At 49.5% G+C, this 15,340-nt stretch overlaps 2 protein-coding genes across 27 annotated transcripts in view; one reads left to right on the top strand and one right to left on the bottom strand.

The window, feature by feature from the left end:
- Positions 1–5,499, bottom strand: part of ANGPTL2 (angiopoietin like 2) — a 36,143-nt gene extending 30,644 nt beyond the window's left edge. Inside the window, exon 1 of the mRNA XM_026009326.2 lies at positions 4,957–5,499. The gene's annotated coding sequence lies outside the window, so the exon portion shown is untranslated. The remainder of the gene's footprint in view (positions 1–4,956) is intronic.
- Positions 1–15,340, top strand: part of RALGPS1 (Ral GEF with PH domain and SH3 binding motif 1) — a 291,129-nt gene that overhangs the window by 183,835 nt on the left and 91,954 nt on the right. The gene's annotated exons all lie outside the window — the stretch shown is intronic.

The following is a 15,340-nucleotide window of genomic DNA, read 5'->3' as shown; positions in this document are numbered from 1 at the left end:
CCTCTGTGCTCACGCTCACACTCATGCTCCCTACCTCTGCGCTTTCCCCCGTGCCTGCCTGATGCACACCTGTCTCCCTCTCAGTTGACCTCCCAGGTCCACTTCCCTTTGAAGCCACTTTCCCTCCTCCAGCCCCCAGGAGCAGTTGTGGCTGCTTCCTATGTCCATCACAGCATGTCAGACACAGCTCATCTGGCTGTGTGCCCCTAGACTGCGAGCTTCTTAAAAGCGGGGACAGTGTCATTTACCCTCTGAATACCCAATAGCCAGGACAGCACTTAGATTCCTAAATAGGACTTCAAGGATTTCATTCATTGAATGTATCTCCCAAGCACTTCTGCTGTTCTGGCCCCTGCGCTAGAACTGGAGATATATAGCAGAAACAAGTAGTTCCCTGCTCTCGAGAGGCCCATGGCAATAGGCAGGACAGAGAACAGGTAAGATGCTGATCAGTACCCTGCAGGGCAGCTCGGGGCTGCAGGGGCAGCCGAGCCAGCTGGGGTGAGGATTGCAGGGGGCATAAGTGGGAGTAGAGGTGCCCCAAAGGGGCGTTGGCTGGACAACCCAGGGGAGAGTTGTGTGGTACCATGGGACAGAGAGGCTTGTTGGTCTGGATCTGAGGCTTGCTTGCTTCATTCATTTATTCATTCCTTCCTTCATCCACTCCACAAATCCCTTCTTTGCCTGGCCCTGAGTATTAGAGGCCAACGGTGACTAAGAAATACCTCCTTTTGCTCATGGAGGTTGAACTGGGGCCACTTCAGGCAGAACTTCTGTCACTCCTGGAACAGAGCTGTTCCTCAGGCACCTCTTAGTGATAAGGACAGACATCCTTCTGGGCTCCCCACCCCCACCCTGCCCTTTAGAGAGAGAAAGTGTAAGCGGGGCAGAGGGAGAGAGAAAGAACTCCAAGCAGTTTCCACGCCCAGCACAGAGCCTGATTGGAGGCTCAATCTCATGACCTTGAGATCATGACCTGAGCCAAAACCAAGAGTCAGACGCCCAACCCACTGAGCCACCCAGGCGCCCCCTTTCTGGGCTTTTCTTAGGTGGTCTTGTGCCTGCCTTCCTAGAGGACTAGGTAGCAGGAGGAGGCTGAGGCTCTGGGGCTGCTGGCCCCAACACGGGCTGGTTGGTTTCACCCGAGAAAAGACAATAGTTCAATTGTGAGAGGCCTGGCTTCCTACCGCTCCCCACCGCCCAATGCAACATGGGAACATTTCTATGATCAGAATGTGTCTCACAATTGATGTACACTTGTAATAAGACATTGTAACATTTTAAATTTTAACTGCCCCCCCCCCCACTGGCTTATTAAATCAGTCAGTCATATGGTTTACAGTCAATATGAGGGAATATGGTTTTGCTATTAAAACTACCCTCACTGTGAGGTTTGATATGTTGTATCTATCACCACAAACTCCCAGTTGCCAGTGACTGAATAACCCTTCTATTTGGGGTGTTTTATATAAATTCACAGAAAAGAATGCTATTCAGTGAATTGATTCATTCTTGCAACTTCCCAGTATGTCTTCCAGGATGGCAGTGGGCTAGGGTAGGAAGAGTCCAGATCTGGATTTGAATCTTTGCTTTTCGGCCCACTAGTAGAGGGACATTGGCAGAGGTGCGCAACCTCTGAGCCTCAGTTTTCTCCTCTGTAAAATGGGATGGCACCACCCATTTAGTGCCACATGCCCCCTCTTTGCAGGTCTCTCACTGTTGTGCATTTGTGTGAGAGATTCACCTTCTGCCTCCTTCCACTAGGCCATGGGCCCTACCAGCAGAGCCCCACTGCATCTGACTGCTGTCAGTTGAGACCATTTTGAGTGAAATGATTCAGAGAGGCCAGAAGCTGGATGTACCTGCCCTGGGCGAGCTCCTGTTGTTTGTTCTAAGGTAGCTACCAGTTGCTGTCTCTCTGATTCTTCTCAGGATTGCTCGAGTGTGGCCCAGTGCAGACTATGAGGACCTGCACTCTGATTCTGCAGCCCATAGAGTCTCGAAGTAGAGATGTAGGAAACATATGAATGGTATCTCAGACACACAGATGAATGTTTGCCCAAGGCTCCACCCCACTGAGCTGGTGCCAGAGTCCCATGGTGCTTTGGAGCTCTGCTGAGACTCATCTATAAGAGGGGGGTTGATAATGCCTGTTCTGTCTCAGAGGTAGGCTTCTTTGACAAGCAAGTGATACATTGAAATCAGGTAAGCATGTGGTTTTCAGACAGTGTGGCATAAGCATTCTGTAGGACAGCAACCAGAACAGCCTTGGCTGCTGGGGGACACAGTGACAGGGTCAGGAAAAGAGAAGTCAGGATACCTTGAACAGGGCAGTGGAGTGGGGTGGGAAAGGCATGGACTTTGGAGCTAGGCTGACAGCCTACATATGTGTTCAAGGCCCACATAATCACCAACTACGTGACCTTGGGCAAGTTGCTTAGCCTCTCTGAGCCTTAGTTATCTCATCTGAAAAATGGGATGCTAAAACTAGAACCTATCTCCTAGGGTTCTGTTGAGGATGAAATGCGATAATGCACATGCCTTACTTAGTGCAGCCTGTACTTAATAAATCCTTGTGGGATGGATGGGTAGATGGAAAAGTGTCTTCATTGCTCTGCCCATGAGCTTACAGCAGGACTATTGTAGTCCTCTCCTGGACCATGTGTTTCACACATTTTGTCTGTTCCACCATGACTGCTTTAATTATTGAGTAATAATTGATCTAATTTTTGTTAGCCGGGCCTGTGAAGTTAGAGCCTCTGCTCAGCTGGAGCTGCCCTGAGAGCACAGTGAACTGCCAGGTTCCAGCATGGTTTCAGCCTGGAGCTGGAAACCTGCAGCGTCTGTGGCCCGAGAGGCCTGTGGTAGAGATGCACAAATGTAACAGCAGCTTTTCAAAATGCTCTCCAGAGTTCAGGGAATCCACTGTGACCTCTAGGGCCACAGGAGAGAAGCCACTGTCTTGAGCTAAGATGTACCAGTGTTGGCTGGTGTAAAATCTACCGGCCCTGGCCACCATATGGTCAGCGGTGGTGATGGAGATGGAGCTTTGGGGTGGAGTCCCTCTCCTCTCCCTCTACAGTCCTAGGACAGGCCTGGCATCGGTCTCCCTGCTGTGCAGACCTCCTACAGCACCAAGGTAGCTCACTTTCCTCACCTACTACAGTTCTGGTAGGAGACCGCCCGGCAGATGGGTAGTGCCCATGTGGGTGGTAAGGTTGGTATCAGATATACCTGAGGTCCCCTCATCGGTGTCTGCACCCTCCCTTAGTGTGGACTTCAAGGACCTGGACGTGCTGCAATTCACTTCAGACATAAAGCCCACCACCCAGCCTCCTGGGAAGACCCCCAATGTGGGTAGCAGTAGTGGCCACCATACTGGCAAGGCCTGGTAGGATTTTCTGACAGCCCTATTAGGATGTCCAGGACATAGAAAATCTGGGTCCCTGCTCTCTTCTGGGTTTCTGTGATTCTGATTGTTTGGGTCCTAATACTCGGTGACTAACATATTCTGAGGGTTTGCCACACAGCAGGCATGGTGCTAAGGCCTTCCCTGACATGATCCCATGTGCTCCTCCTAGAAAGCAGTGGAGTGAGGCTCAGGGTGCTGGGTTCAAGTCTTGGTGCTGGCACTTACCAACTATGTGGCCTTGAGCATACCTCTGAACCTCTGCACCTTGGTTTCCTTACCTATAAAATGGTTATAAACAACAGTACCTGTGTTGTAGGGTGGCTGTGAGGATCCCTCAAGCTGGTAAGTGCCTGGCTCAGAGAAAGTGCAATGTAAGTGTTAACCATTACTAAAAGATGGGTGGTATTATTATCACATTTTGCAGAAAAGAAAACAAGTTTAGAGAGGCCGAAGAACTGTGGCTCCTAAGTAGAAGAGCTAGGATTTGAACTTAGCTCATAAGTGCTACCTTACTCTGCCTCAATGTGGGAAAATATATGTGGGGAGCATTCAGCCAGCTTCGGAAGTGGCATTCTCGGCTTTCCTCAGAGCTCTGGTGAAAGGAGATCCTTTTCTAAGTAACTGAACTGGCCTCTGGGAGCTCTCATAATCCCACAGCAGAGGCAATAGCTGACCCGTGACACATATCACAGAAGGAGAAGGGAGGGATCAGTGAAGAATTTCTGTTTGGAAATGTTATCTAATGCTGAGTGCTTTCAAGGGACTGGAAATGTGGAGCCCACGCTGTCCCCCTGCCGAGGTGCCAGGGAAGCCTGGTGCTCCCCTATTTCCCTGCCACATATTGCCTGCTGGAGACCTGGGCTATCATCTGGTCCTGGGAGGGCTCAAGCATCTGTGGACGTGGAGGGAAAGCCGAGGCAGCACTTTGCCCTGAGTCACAGTGACGGAAGTCTCTAGCTGATGTGTCCCTTCCACCTCTGGACCCCTTCAGTCGTCTCCTTTCCAGGTGTGGGGTGAGCAGAGGCTTCTGGGCTCCAGGGAACTTTCTGAACAAGGGCTCCCAGCTCTGGCAGGACAGTGTTTGCTTTTGCTTTTGCCTTGGCATAGTCTCTAGCCAGGGTGCATAGGAACCCAAAACCTAAAAACGATTTCCCCTGTCCTTGAGCTACCCCTGTCCTGCTAAGCACACACCTACACATAGGCACGCACTCACGCATGCACCCCAGCTGCTGGGCCGGGCCCGGGAGCCGCCTCCTTCACCCCAAAGGCTCTTTGTCTGAGACAGAATGGAGCTTACAGATGAAGCCCTCGAAGCTCCAGCCACGGTCTCATGCCCCCAGAACACCACCCTCTGCCCAGGTGTCCACAGATCTGCCCCAGCAGATGCCTTGTTTGGCTCCAAGGGAAAGCAAGAGTGACCCTCTCTGGGGTCCAGCCACACACACTCCCAGCTAGAGGGGTTAGGGTTTTTGAACGCCCAGACATGGGGCCAGCTGCTGCCTATTGCCCCCTGGTCCCTTGGTGCCACAGAGCTGGCCCCTTACCTCTTCACTCCTGCTTGGCTCCCGGGGCAGCTCCTCACATGCTTTACCCCAGCCGTCAGCAGGGCAGCCTGTCCATGGCCTCCAGGAGGGGGTCCTTGAGTCGCAGGCCGGACTGGCCGCCAAGCAGCCCTGCCTCACTGGCCTCTGCTTGCTCTGCTGTGCTCCCAGCCAGGCTGGGGCCAGGGCTCGGGCAGGGGCTGGCCAGGTGTCCTGCCGGGGCTGCTTACAACCTGCCTCCTCTCCCGGCAGGGGCTGGCGTCTGCCTCTGTGCCATGCTCTGCAGGGCTGGGGCTCAGGGCTCCGGGTCCATCCTTAGGCCGTCTGCAGCAGCCTCATTTGAACTCCCCACTCCTTTGTGGAGCCTTTACATGCCGCTGGAGGAAACTGTGAGCACAGCCTGACCCTGGTTGGCTGCAGGCACTTCTCTCCACCCACCAGTGCAAGAGGATCCCCCAGGCCCCAGAAAGGCTCCGGGCCTCCCCTCAGCCCCAGACAGAGGCGGGCCGCCCGGTGATGTCACGCTAGCTCCGGCCCCAGCTGGCCTGGCCCCTCCCGCCCCAGCCCGCTCTGGCGGCCTCGCCGGCCCCCTCCTTCCCTGGCACGAGCAGCCTGGCCAGCCCTACTCCCTGGCCCGCCCGCCTCTAATGCGCTCTGCCGAGGCCAAGAGCGTCCCCTCTGCCTCAGGTAATAAGTTCAGATCTGCTCTAGCTGTGCAGGCAGCAGGAAGCAGCTCCTCCCCCTGGATGGCTCCCTCATCCCTGCACTGCCCCACAGGCCCCAGGTAAGCAGGCAGGGCACCCCGCACAGATGGCCTCTCCCCATGGGTGCCCTTCATAGAGGCTTCCCTCTCACCTCTAAACCCTTGGGAGGGAGTCCAAGGCCACCTGCACAGAAGCCAGCTGGATCTGTGCTGACAGCTAGCAGAAGGCAGGGGCCTAGGACGCTGAAATACCACAGGCTTGATGGGGGAGGGGTGGTACATGTAGGAGAAATGCCTATTGATAGACCTAGAGTCCTTGATTAAGTCATTTCAGTTCTGGCATCCCTATCATGCATCGATAAATGAGCTATCACCAGTGATCTATCTCCTTGGATTCCCTGGTATCACGTGGGAGAGGGCTTGGCCCAGGGCAGGGGTGCCTCGGAGGGCTGGTCTCAGAGCTCAGGAGGGAAGCGGGCCAGGGATGGCACTCCCAGAACCTCTTTGGTGGTCTCCAGACCTCTGAGGAGCACATGATAAGAGCCCCCAGCACAGGGTGTCGCTGAGGTGGAGCTCATGGGTGTTCATAGAGTCAGAACAGAAAGCAGGAGACCACACCAGATCCTCACAAAGTGAGCAATCCTACAGACATGTCAGCACTGCAGGCAGAGGAAGGAGGCCCACGGGTAATGGGAAGGGAACAGCTGTCTCTGCCTTGGCAACAGCTGTGTGAAATACTGGTGGTGACTCTTCTTTCTTCTTTGAAAAAGTTTAGTGATGATGGTGGTGGTGGTGGTGGTGGTAGGTCGTACGGTAGGTCGTACCCACCGTACCCTGATGTCTGGGTACACATCAGGAGAGAAACTTCAGTGGTGTTCTCCCCACCCGCACGCATAGCCATACCATGTTGCTGGTCCCTGGACAAGCAGATCCACTGTGGTCCTCCGCTCCTCAGGATCGCCACTCCTGTCTTTGCAGGGAGCAAACTTTGCTTCTTGCCTCAGCTTCTCCCAGCCTGTTCAGACTTGCTCCCTTTTCCATCTGTCAGTCCCCCTCCTCTTCCTTCTTAGAAGGCAAGTCTCCACCAGAAGACTGCAGTATCTTACAACAATAGCCAGATGATTGGGCTGCATAGGTGTGCTCCCCACAACTGCCATGGGGGTGAAGGTGCCCACCCACTCTGTGGAGGATCCCTCTGCATGTTCTGCACGGAAGCCATGAGAGCCTGGGGACTCAAGATCAGCCGAAGCACATAGGATGGAGCTGAATCCTTCTTGAGCAGCACCCTTGCCAGCCTGGAAGTTGACATACTTCATCCTTTTCCCCTTTCTCCTCTGTCTTGCTATCTCTCCTCTCTAGGATGTGTTTCTTGAGAACCTGCTCACAGCTGACAGCAGGAAGCCAAAGTTGCTCTCCTCACAGAGCTTGCAGTCAGGAGGGGAGGCAGACAAACACATGAGAAGTGCTGCTGGGTGCTGAGTGGGTGTCTAAGCTGGAGACTGGATTAAGTCTGGGCAGGGCAGTCAGAGCACGCTCCCTGGGGTTATGGTGTTTCAGCTGAAATCCAGAGGATGGGTAAGAATTAGCAGGTGTGAGCTGGAGAGATGATGATCTGGGTAGCAGCAGTAGTGTATTAAGGGCCGTGTGGCAGAATGCTTTTTTGAAGATGATCCCAACAACATCTCCTAGTCCAAAATGAGACCTTGACACTCCTTCCATTAAGAGGTAGGGTTTAGGGACACCTGGGTGGCTCAGTGGTTCAGTGTCTGCCTTCAGCTCATGTCATGATCCCAGGGTCCTTGGATCAAGTCCCACATTGGGCTCCCCATAGGGAGCCTTGCTTCTCCCTCTGCCTATGTCTGTGCCTTTCTCTCTGTTTCTCTCATGAATAAGTAAATAAAATCTTTAAAAAAATAAGAGGTAGAGTCTATGTCTCCTCCCTTTGAATCTGGGTGGCTTTGTGACTTACAACCAATAGAATGCAATGGAAATGACACTACCTGATATACAAAGCTGGGTGAGAACAGGCAGGGCACCTCTGCCTTGTTCAGTGGGACACTGTCTTTTGGAGCCCTGAGCCAGGCTTGACCCTGAGAAGTCCAACTACCTGCAGGCTGCCATGCAGGGGCCATGTGTAGCATAGGTCATAGCTGACAGCCAGCATCTACCCCCAGATGTGTGAGGAAAGATGGCTCTCAGTGATTCCAGCCCCCAGCGGTGAGTCAGCTTCAGCTACAGTCTTCCTGCTGAGGCCCCAGGCATCAGGAAGAGAAATGAGCCACTGTACCATTCTGTAGCTTTGACCCACAGAATCCACGAGGATAGGAAAATGATCGTCTAGACTGCTAAGTTTTGATGGTAATTTGTTACACAACAGCAATAGCTGGAGCAGTTATAGGGAGTTCTTCCCAGGAGTATGTTTGTCTGAGGAGAGGGTAGGGAGGGGCATGGAGGAAGATGAGGCCCTGTCAGAGGTGGGACTTGATCCAAGGACAGTGGGAAGCCACTGAAAGGTTTTGAGCAACTTGCTTTTATTTCTGAAAGGCCCCATTAGTTGCTGAGTAGAGGCTGAGTTGGCGAAAACCGTAGACAAGGCATCTGGAGCTGTGGGTGACGGTTGCAGCCATCCTGGTGAGAGAGGCAGTTGGAGGCAGTGAGACCCACTGGGTCAGGGAGAGTTCTCAGGACCCACCTTCCTTTGGGAACAGGTGCAGCCCAAGTCTCTAAATACTAGAGTAGGGGATCCCTGGGTGGCTCAGTGGTTTGGCACCTGCCTTTGGCCCAGGGCATGATCCTGGAGTCCCGGGATCGAGTCCCATGTCGGGCTCCCTGCATGGAGCCTGCTTCTCCCTCTGCCTGTGTCTCTGCCTCTCTCTCGTTCTGTGTGTGTATGTGTGTGTCTATCATGAATAAGTAAATAAAATCTTAAAAAAAAAATTACTAGAGTAAATTTACTTTCACAATTCAAAATTCCTAGGATCCCATCAAGTGGGAGAGGAATGGCAGGACAGCCTTGCCCTGTCTGTGTTTGCACATCCCAAGCCCCTGAGGTGGCCTTGAAGTCAAGGATGCTGCTGGAGAGCTTGAGCTGTGCAGTCAAAATCTGGTTCTACCACTAAGTAGCTCTAAGCTTCACTGTCCTCATCTGTAAAATGAAGATGTCACAAGGATTTACCCCATAAGGCTGCTGAGAATAGTAAATAAGATGCAACATGTTAAGTGTAATGCACAGTGGCTAGTACACAGTACATACTCAGTATTGGCTCTAGTAATTCCCATTGCCTCCTTCCTTGGGCCATGAGTTCCCTGAGCACTGGCACAGGTGTAGGCATGGGCCACACAGAGCTCTTCTTCTGTACATCCTGGTACAGTGGGGTGGCTGGCTGGGGAGGATGAGGAGATGTGGCTCAGAGTTTTACAGGCCTGGGCTCAGATCCCAGATCTGTCTCTAACCTGGGCAACATTCTTATTCTCTTGCAAACTTTGTTTCCTCACTTAAAAAGAAAAAAATAAAAAAGGAATGATGTTACTCAGTCATCTCATAACCTGAGGTTGGTGTGAGAGGACTCTCAGGACCCTCACGGTGACGGGGCTGAGTGAGATGATGCCGCTAAAGCACTAGCACAATGCCTGGCATTAAGCCATCAGCAGTTACTCGGGAAACAGGGCTGCTGCTCTTCCCTGCTCCCAAAGGCCTCTCCAGTCTTGCTTGTTGGGCCCCTAACTTCAGCTCGGAATCCCCAGGACCTCCTGGAGGAACACCATTTCCACAATTCCAGCTGCCTGTTGGACCAAAGTGTCATGTGACACTTGAGGAGAAGGGAATTTCCCTTTCTCTCTCTACATTTTTTATCAGAAAGAAAAATGTGTGGGGTTTACATGGTGGCAAAAATACAAAGAATCTTAATTATGCCCCACAATTTGTTTAAATGATTTCATGTGCTTTCATGTCTTATCACCTTCCTGACAGCTACAGGTTTTTTCTGTTGGGAATGTTGGGTTGTTGTACTGATATACTGCATGTGGTAGGAATACATGGCAAGCATGTGTTATAAAAGGGGGACTTGGACCTTCCCGTGTTTTGCAAACTCAGTGTCTTACCAGCATTTCAAGCCTAACAGATCCCAAATTGATGTTCCCCCTTCAGCAGTTTTTAAATCTCTTTCCATCATCTTTTGGCCTACACTGTTTCTGATGCAAAGTCAGCTCTCTTCCTTATTACTGCTCCTAAGTACATAGTGAGTATCTTCCCCTCTGACATCTTCTAAGATTTCTCTTTATCTTTGGTTTTTAGCAGTTGGACAGTGGTGTGAATAGGTGTAAGTTTCTTTGCATTGATTCTGTGTGGAGTTCACTGAACTTCTTGGATCTTTGAGTTGATTTGTCTCACTAAATTTGGGATTGTGTGAGGCAGTTTGGGGCCATGATTTCTTCTAATAGTTCTTCAATACCATTCTCTCTCCTCTCCCTTTCTGGAACTCCATTTATACACCTGTGTTGTCCCACAGGTCACTGAAGCTCCCTCCCTTCTTCCCTTCCTTTCCTTTCTCTTTCCTTTTCCTTTCTGTGCTTCAGTTGGATCATTTCTATTACTTGTCTTCAAGTATTCTGACCTTTTCTTTTTTAAAAAAAATTTTATTTATTTATTTATTCATGAAAAACACACACACAGAGAGAGAGATTGAGAGAGAAAAGCGCAGAGACACAGGCAGAGAAAGAAGCAGGCTTCATGCAGGGAGCCCGACATGGGACTCGATCCCCAGGATCGTGCCCAGGACCAAAGGTGGTGCTAAACCGCTGAGCCACCCAGGATGCCCGTGACCTTTTCTACTACAGTATGCAATCTGCTGTTAATTTCATCCTAAGTATATTTTATATTAGGTACTGTATTTATTGGGTCTAGAATTTCCACTGGGTTTATTTTTATAGGACCCATTTCTCTTCTGAGATTCTCTATCCACTCATTCTATCTTTCATTTCCTGAAAATCTTGTGCATATTTTATAATAACCATTTTAAAGCTCTTGTTGACTAATTCAACATCTGACTCATCAGTAGATCTGTTTTATTGACTATTATTTTTCTTGAGCCTGGGTCACATATTCCTGCTTCTTCATATATCTATCATTTTTAAATTGTGTACTGGACATTTTGGATAATATATTGAAAAGACTTTATATTTTATTGCCTTCTTCTAAAGAATGTTGTGTTTTGTTCTGGCAGGCAGTTAAATTGCTGACATACCCCCTTGATCTTGTGGAGGTTTGGTATTTAGGTTTTGTTCAAGTAGATTTATTTTGGTTTTGTCTATAGTCCAGGGTATAACTCTTCCTAGTAAGGTATGGCTTTTCCAGGATGAAATCAGAAACCTTAAATGTTTGCTAAGTTCCTTTAGCTTGACAGGACTTGAACTCCAATCTCGTATCTTCTGAACTCCCTGCTTCCCAGCTACTGCTTTCTTTTGGGCTCTGTAGGGTCTCTCTCTCTCTCTCTCTCTCTCTCTCTCTCTCTCTCTCTCTCCCCCCCTCTCCCTCTCCCTCCACCTCCCCCTCTCCCTCTCCCTGCATGTATACAATTTAGGTATTAACTAAGGATTTGAGGGGAATTTGTACAGTAATTTGGGAGCTCCCCCTTCGATGGCTATCTCCCTTCTGGCATATTCCCTTTCAGTTGCCATACTCAGTGCCCAACTTCTTTATCTTCTTCCCAGGCAGTAATACTGCTGCATTCTGTTTCAGTTCTATTCTTCTGTTTATCACCATGAACTGGGAAGTGCCCTTATATGTTTCCCATCTTTTCAGAAACCTTGTCTCCTCCAGTATCTGTTGCTTTGGGTTGTTCTCAAATGCTTTCAAGCAGTTATTTTGTATATTGTCCGGAGTCTATCATTGTTACTGACCAGAGAGTTCAGTACAATTTACTTTTCCATGTTGGTAACTGGAATTCCCCACATCCCAGCTGAATCTGTCTTCTCCCCCAAACCTCCTGTACTCCTGCTGCTGTCAGCGCCCTCGATAAACCTAGCCAGCTGGTTGGTAGCTCTTACTTCAGTTCTCTGCCCTTCCTGCTCTTGGTCATAGTCTTTTGGGAAATATCAGCCCCAAGAATGCATGTCTTGATTCAGCTCAGTACACCCACCTTGGGCACTAGAGGAAATGTGTTGTCCCTGCAAGCCTTGTTAGAGCATCTACTATAGCATGTATGGCTAATTGTGATATACTAGGCATCAAGCTCAACATTTTATAGGCATTGTTTGTTTTTTTCTCCTCTCACAACCTACGAAAGAAGTATTGCCATTTTGTTCTACTAACAAGAAGACTGAGGCTTAGCAAAGTAAAGTTCCTTGCATTTGGCCACTGGGTAGAAAGTAACGGGACTGGGATTAAGACCCACATCAAAGTGAGCAGAAACACAGTTGTCCTGCAAACAAGTAACATCTCTTTAATTCTAAGACATTTTTTCTTGTTTTAAGATCTCTGAAATCAGGAGGCATCTTGAAGTTAACAGCATGTCAGGAGCTAACAGGCAGCACTTTTCCCATTTTACTAGAACATGACACATTTAATAGTTGATGACTTCTCAGATTCAAGGTCAAGGAATTATGGCATTGTTAGTGATGGGGCTTCAGTGAGGTTGAACCAGGCTTGAAGGACAAAGAAGCACGTCCCCTCCTCTCCTGGTCAGTCACTTTTGAAAGGTCTAAGGAAGTGTCCAAGCATTATGAAGCCCGTGGAACTGCCCCAAGCCTCCCTCCTCCAGATTTAATGCAACAGCTGCCTCTAAACTGAGATCCAGCCAACTGGTCCCCTCCTCTCCTGAAGGTGCTGTTGTCAGGTCCTGTGACTTGCCACCCTATGTCTATCAGGGACACAATGTGTTCCCTGACCCTAGTAAGAAGTTTGGAGACTCAAGTTTGTGGGGAGGTTTTTAAAGCAGTGCTACTGGTTATCCTGGACTGCCCAGTGTCACACAGGATGTCCCAGCACATGGAAAGCCCTTTGAGGACATTGTGTCTGTTAAATGCTTGCCAAACAAGTATATCCAAATGTCAGCACAGCTTACATGTTCAGTTACAAAGTAGCTTTGAGAACCTATTGTTGGCTCATACATGACCCATTTAATTCCTACTTTTCAACCCACCTGCAAGGAACAAAGTCAGGGCAGCCCTTCTGTTCAAGCCTGGACATCACCTAACAGTCAAATACATTTGCTGTTCAGTCAATAAACCCTTATTAAGCTCCATCTGAGCCCCAGAGTTTGGGCTCCAGGTCAATTTGCCCAAAGCCAATTTGCTAAGATGTTTAGTTGACTGGTTTTCATTTTGTCTTTATAACAGTATTTTAAGGAATGTTTGATTGGCCTCATCTGCCCTCTTAACTGCAGCTGATGCAGAGGCTCGTCCCCAAGAGGGGAGACTGAGAAGCAGAGGGAAGAGAGATTTAATTTTAGTTTGCTGGCTTTCTTTGTACTGTCATAACAAAAACTTCACAGAAATTTTCCAGAGCTGTTTAAAATCATCCCATCCTATATAAACATTTTTTAAAAATATTTATTTATTTGGGAGAGAGAGAGCGCAATTGAGTAGGGGGAGAAGCAGAGGGAGAGAGAAAAGCAGACTCCCTGCTGAGCAGGGAGCTTGACATGGGACTTGATCCCAAGACCCTGATATTATGACCTGAGCCAAAGGCAGACACTTAACCAACTAAGCTACCCAGGCACCCCACCTATATAAAAATCTTAAAAATTGCTTTTTTGGAACACTGTGTCAGACGGGATCTTTGTCCCAGACAGGAGATGAGAAACTGAGGGCAGTTTTATGGTCAGTGGGGGAAGACCACAGCCCCCTTATAGATACCTGCTGCAGTTCTCCTTCCAAGGAGCAGCTGAGCTGTTGCTCACCTTGCTTATCATTCCTGGGCCCAAAGAAGGCAACTGAACAGATAATTGAGGGCTTCTGGCAAGAGACTGACGGGCTGAGCTTCCCACTCCTGAGGCCAGGATGGGGACACTGGTCAGGGGTGCTGGTGCTGCAGTGGGCAGTGTTATCAGAGAGGCCTGAGGGCAAGCCCGGGCCTGTCTTGTCCTGACCTCTGTCTGGAGCATCTCACTAGAGGACTAGCACACAGAAAAACATGATAAATGTCTGTAGGAATGCTAGCCTTAAAAATGCACTCGCTCTGTGTTACATCCAGGGTTTCTGACTCAGGATCTTGGGGCTGAGGGCAGCAAGAGTGAAATTTAGGAGTCTGGCTAGAAGAAGGGAAAGAAGACCCAAGATAAGAAAGACAACCTCCCTGACTTTGTGAGGCTGTGCCTAGACCTCTGAGGGCTACCCCAGGCCCACCCCAAGCTGATTCTGGGGGTTCCCTATAACTCCTACTTCACTGATCTGGCTCTCAGCCCTGCCCTCTCCCCTTCCTACTGGTCCATGTGCCAAGCAGATGCAGGAAGAAAGGCAGTACCTGTGCTGAGTATTCAGGGCCATCTTGCCAGGTGTGGGTGGGACAGCAGAGGGACATCTTCTCGTATTCTCCATGCAGGTGGATGATGGTGCTGTTCTCAGTATCAGCCCCTCTCTTCTGCATGGCAGAGCCAGGTCCCAAAGCGCTTTGGCATTTGTTATCTCCCAACTTAGCCTCATAGCAGGCATGGGAGTGGGGAGGGCAGCAGTTATTCCCTTCTGTAGATAAGAAAAATGAGACTGTGACAATGTTACGGTCACTCTTACTATCATCACGTATTATATGTTCACTGTGTGCCAGGCGCTGTGCTGGTCATCGCCTTACCTTGCCGAACTTCCCAGCATCTATAGAAGCCAGGGCTCCAAGCACAGATCCAGGATGACTTCTGCCTGCCTGAGGCACTTTGCCTTCATGAGCTCCTTCCTGTGCTAAAAAATATTAAAAGTCATCTTCTATGGCTGCGTTGGTATAAAAACAAATATGTTAATATTGAATATTAAGGCATTTTCTGCCCTAAAATTTCATTTTGTTCTCATTTTAAAAGAAGTTAAAACATTTTTGTGAGCCCCCAAAAGTATTATGAGGCCTATACACTGTGCCTAATGGATAACTTGGTCCACACTCCCTGACCCACAAATCCAGAATCCAAAAGCTCTAGAAAAAGCAAGCCTTTTTTCAAAAGATTGGCTCAAAATTGATTTGGTGGCAAAATCCAACTTGAATCGCCATGAGGTTCTGTGTGGTCTTTGAACCACTGAACCACCCCTATGTTTAGGGAACTGCACTGACACCACGACGGGGTTAGAGGATGTGCATCCTATGTAACACATCACATGCTGACATTGTCTGCCCTGGGGTCCCTGTTCTCCTTTCCTGGAGCATGAGTTCCTTGAGGACAGGACCGTGTTGTGTCCCTCTCGTGAGTGCAGATATTAATTATTTTTCCATAAATCCACCATTTTCCTTTCTTAGAGAACCCACAGGGAGCTGCCATTTACAGATTTATAGCTGGGGTCCAAGCCCAGTGCAAGCCTGTGGTTATGATGAGCCAACCCCTGGCAGGTCTGTGGAGCTGCTCCCCCATAAACAAATATTGGCGGGGGGGGGGGGGGGTGTGCACGTGGGTCCCTGAAGAACAAGTGGGAGAAAAGTTTAGGGGAAGGAATAATGGAGACAACGCTGGTCAACTACTCATGGGTTGCAGGTTCTGTGCCAACTGTTAA

Source organism: Vulpes vulpes, chromosome 2 (assembly GCF_048418805.1).
Source record: "Vulpes vulpes isolate BD-2025 chromosome 2, VulVul3, whole genome shotgun sequence".
Taxonomy (NCBI): Eukaryota; Metazoa; Chordata; class Mammalia; order Carnivora; family Canidae; genus Vulpes; species Vulpes vulpes.
The sequence above is the reverse complement of the archived record's forward strand: the minus strand, read 5'-3'. Positions and strand labels throughout refer to the sequence as shown.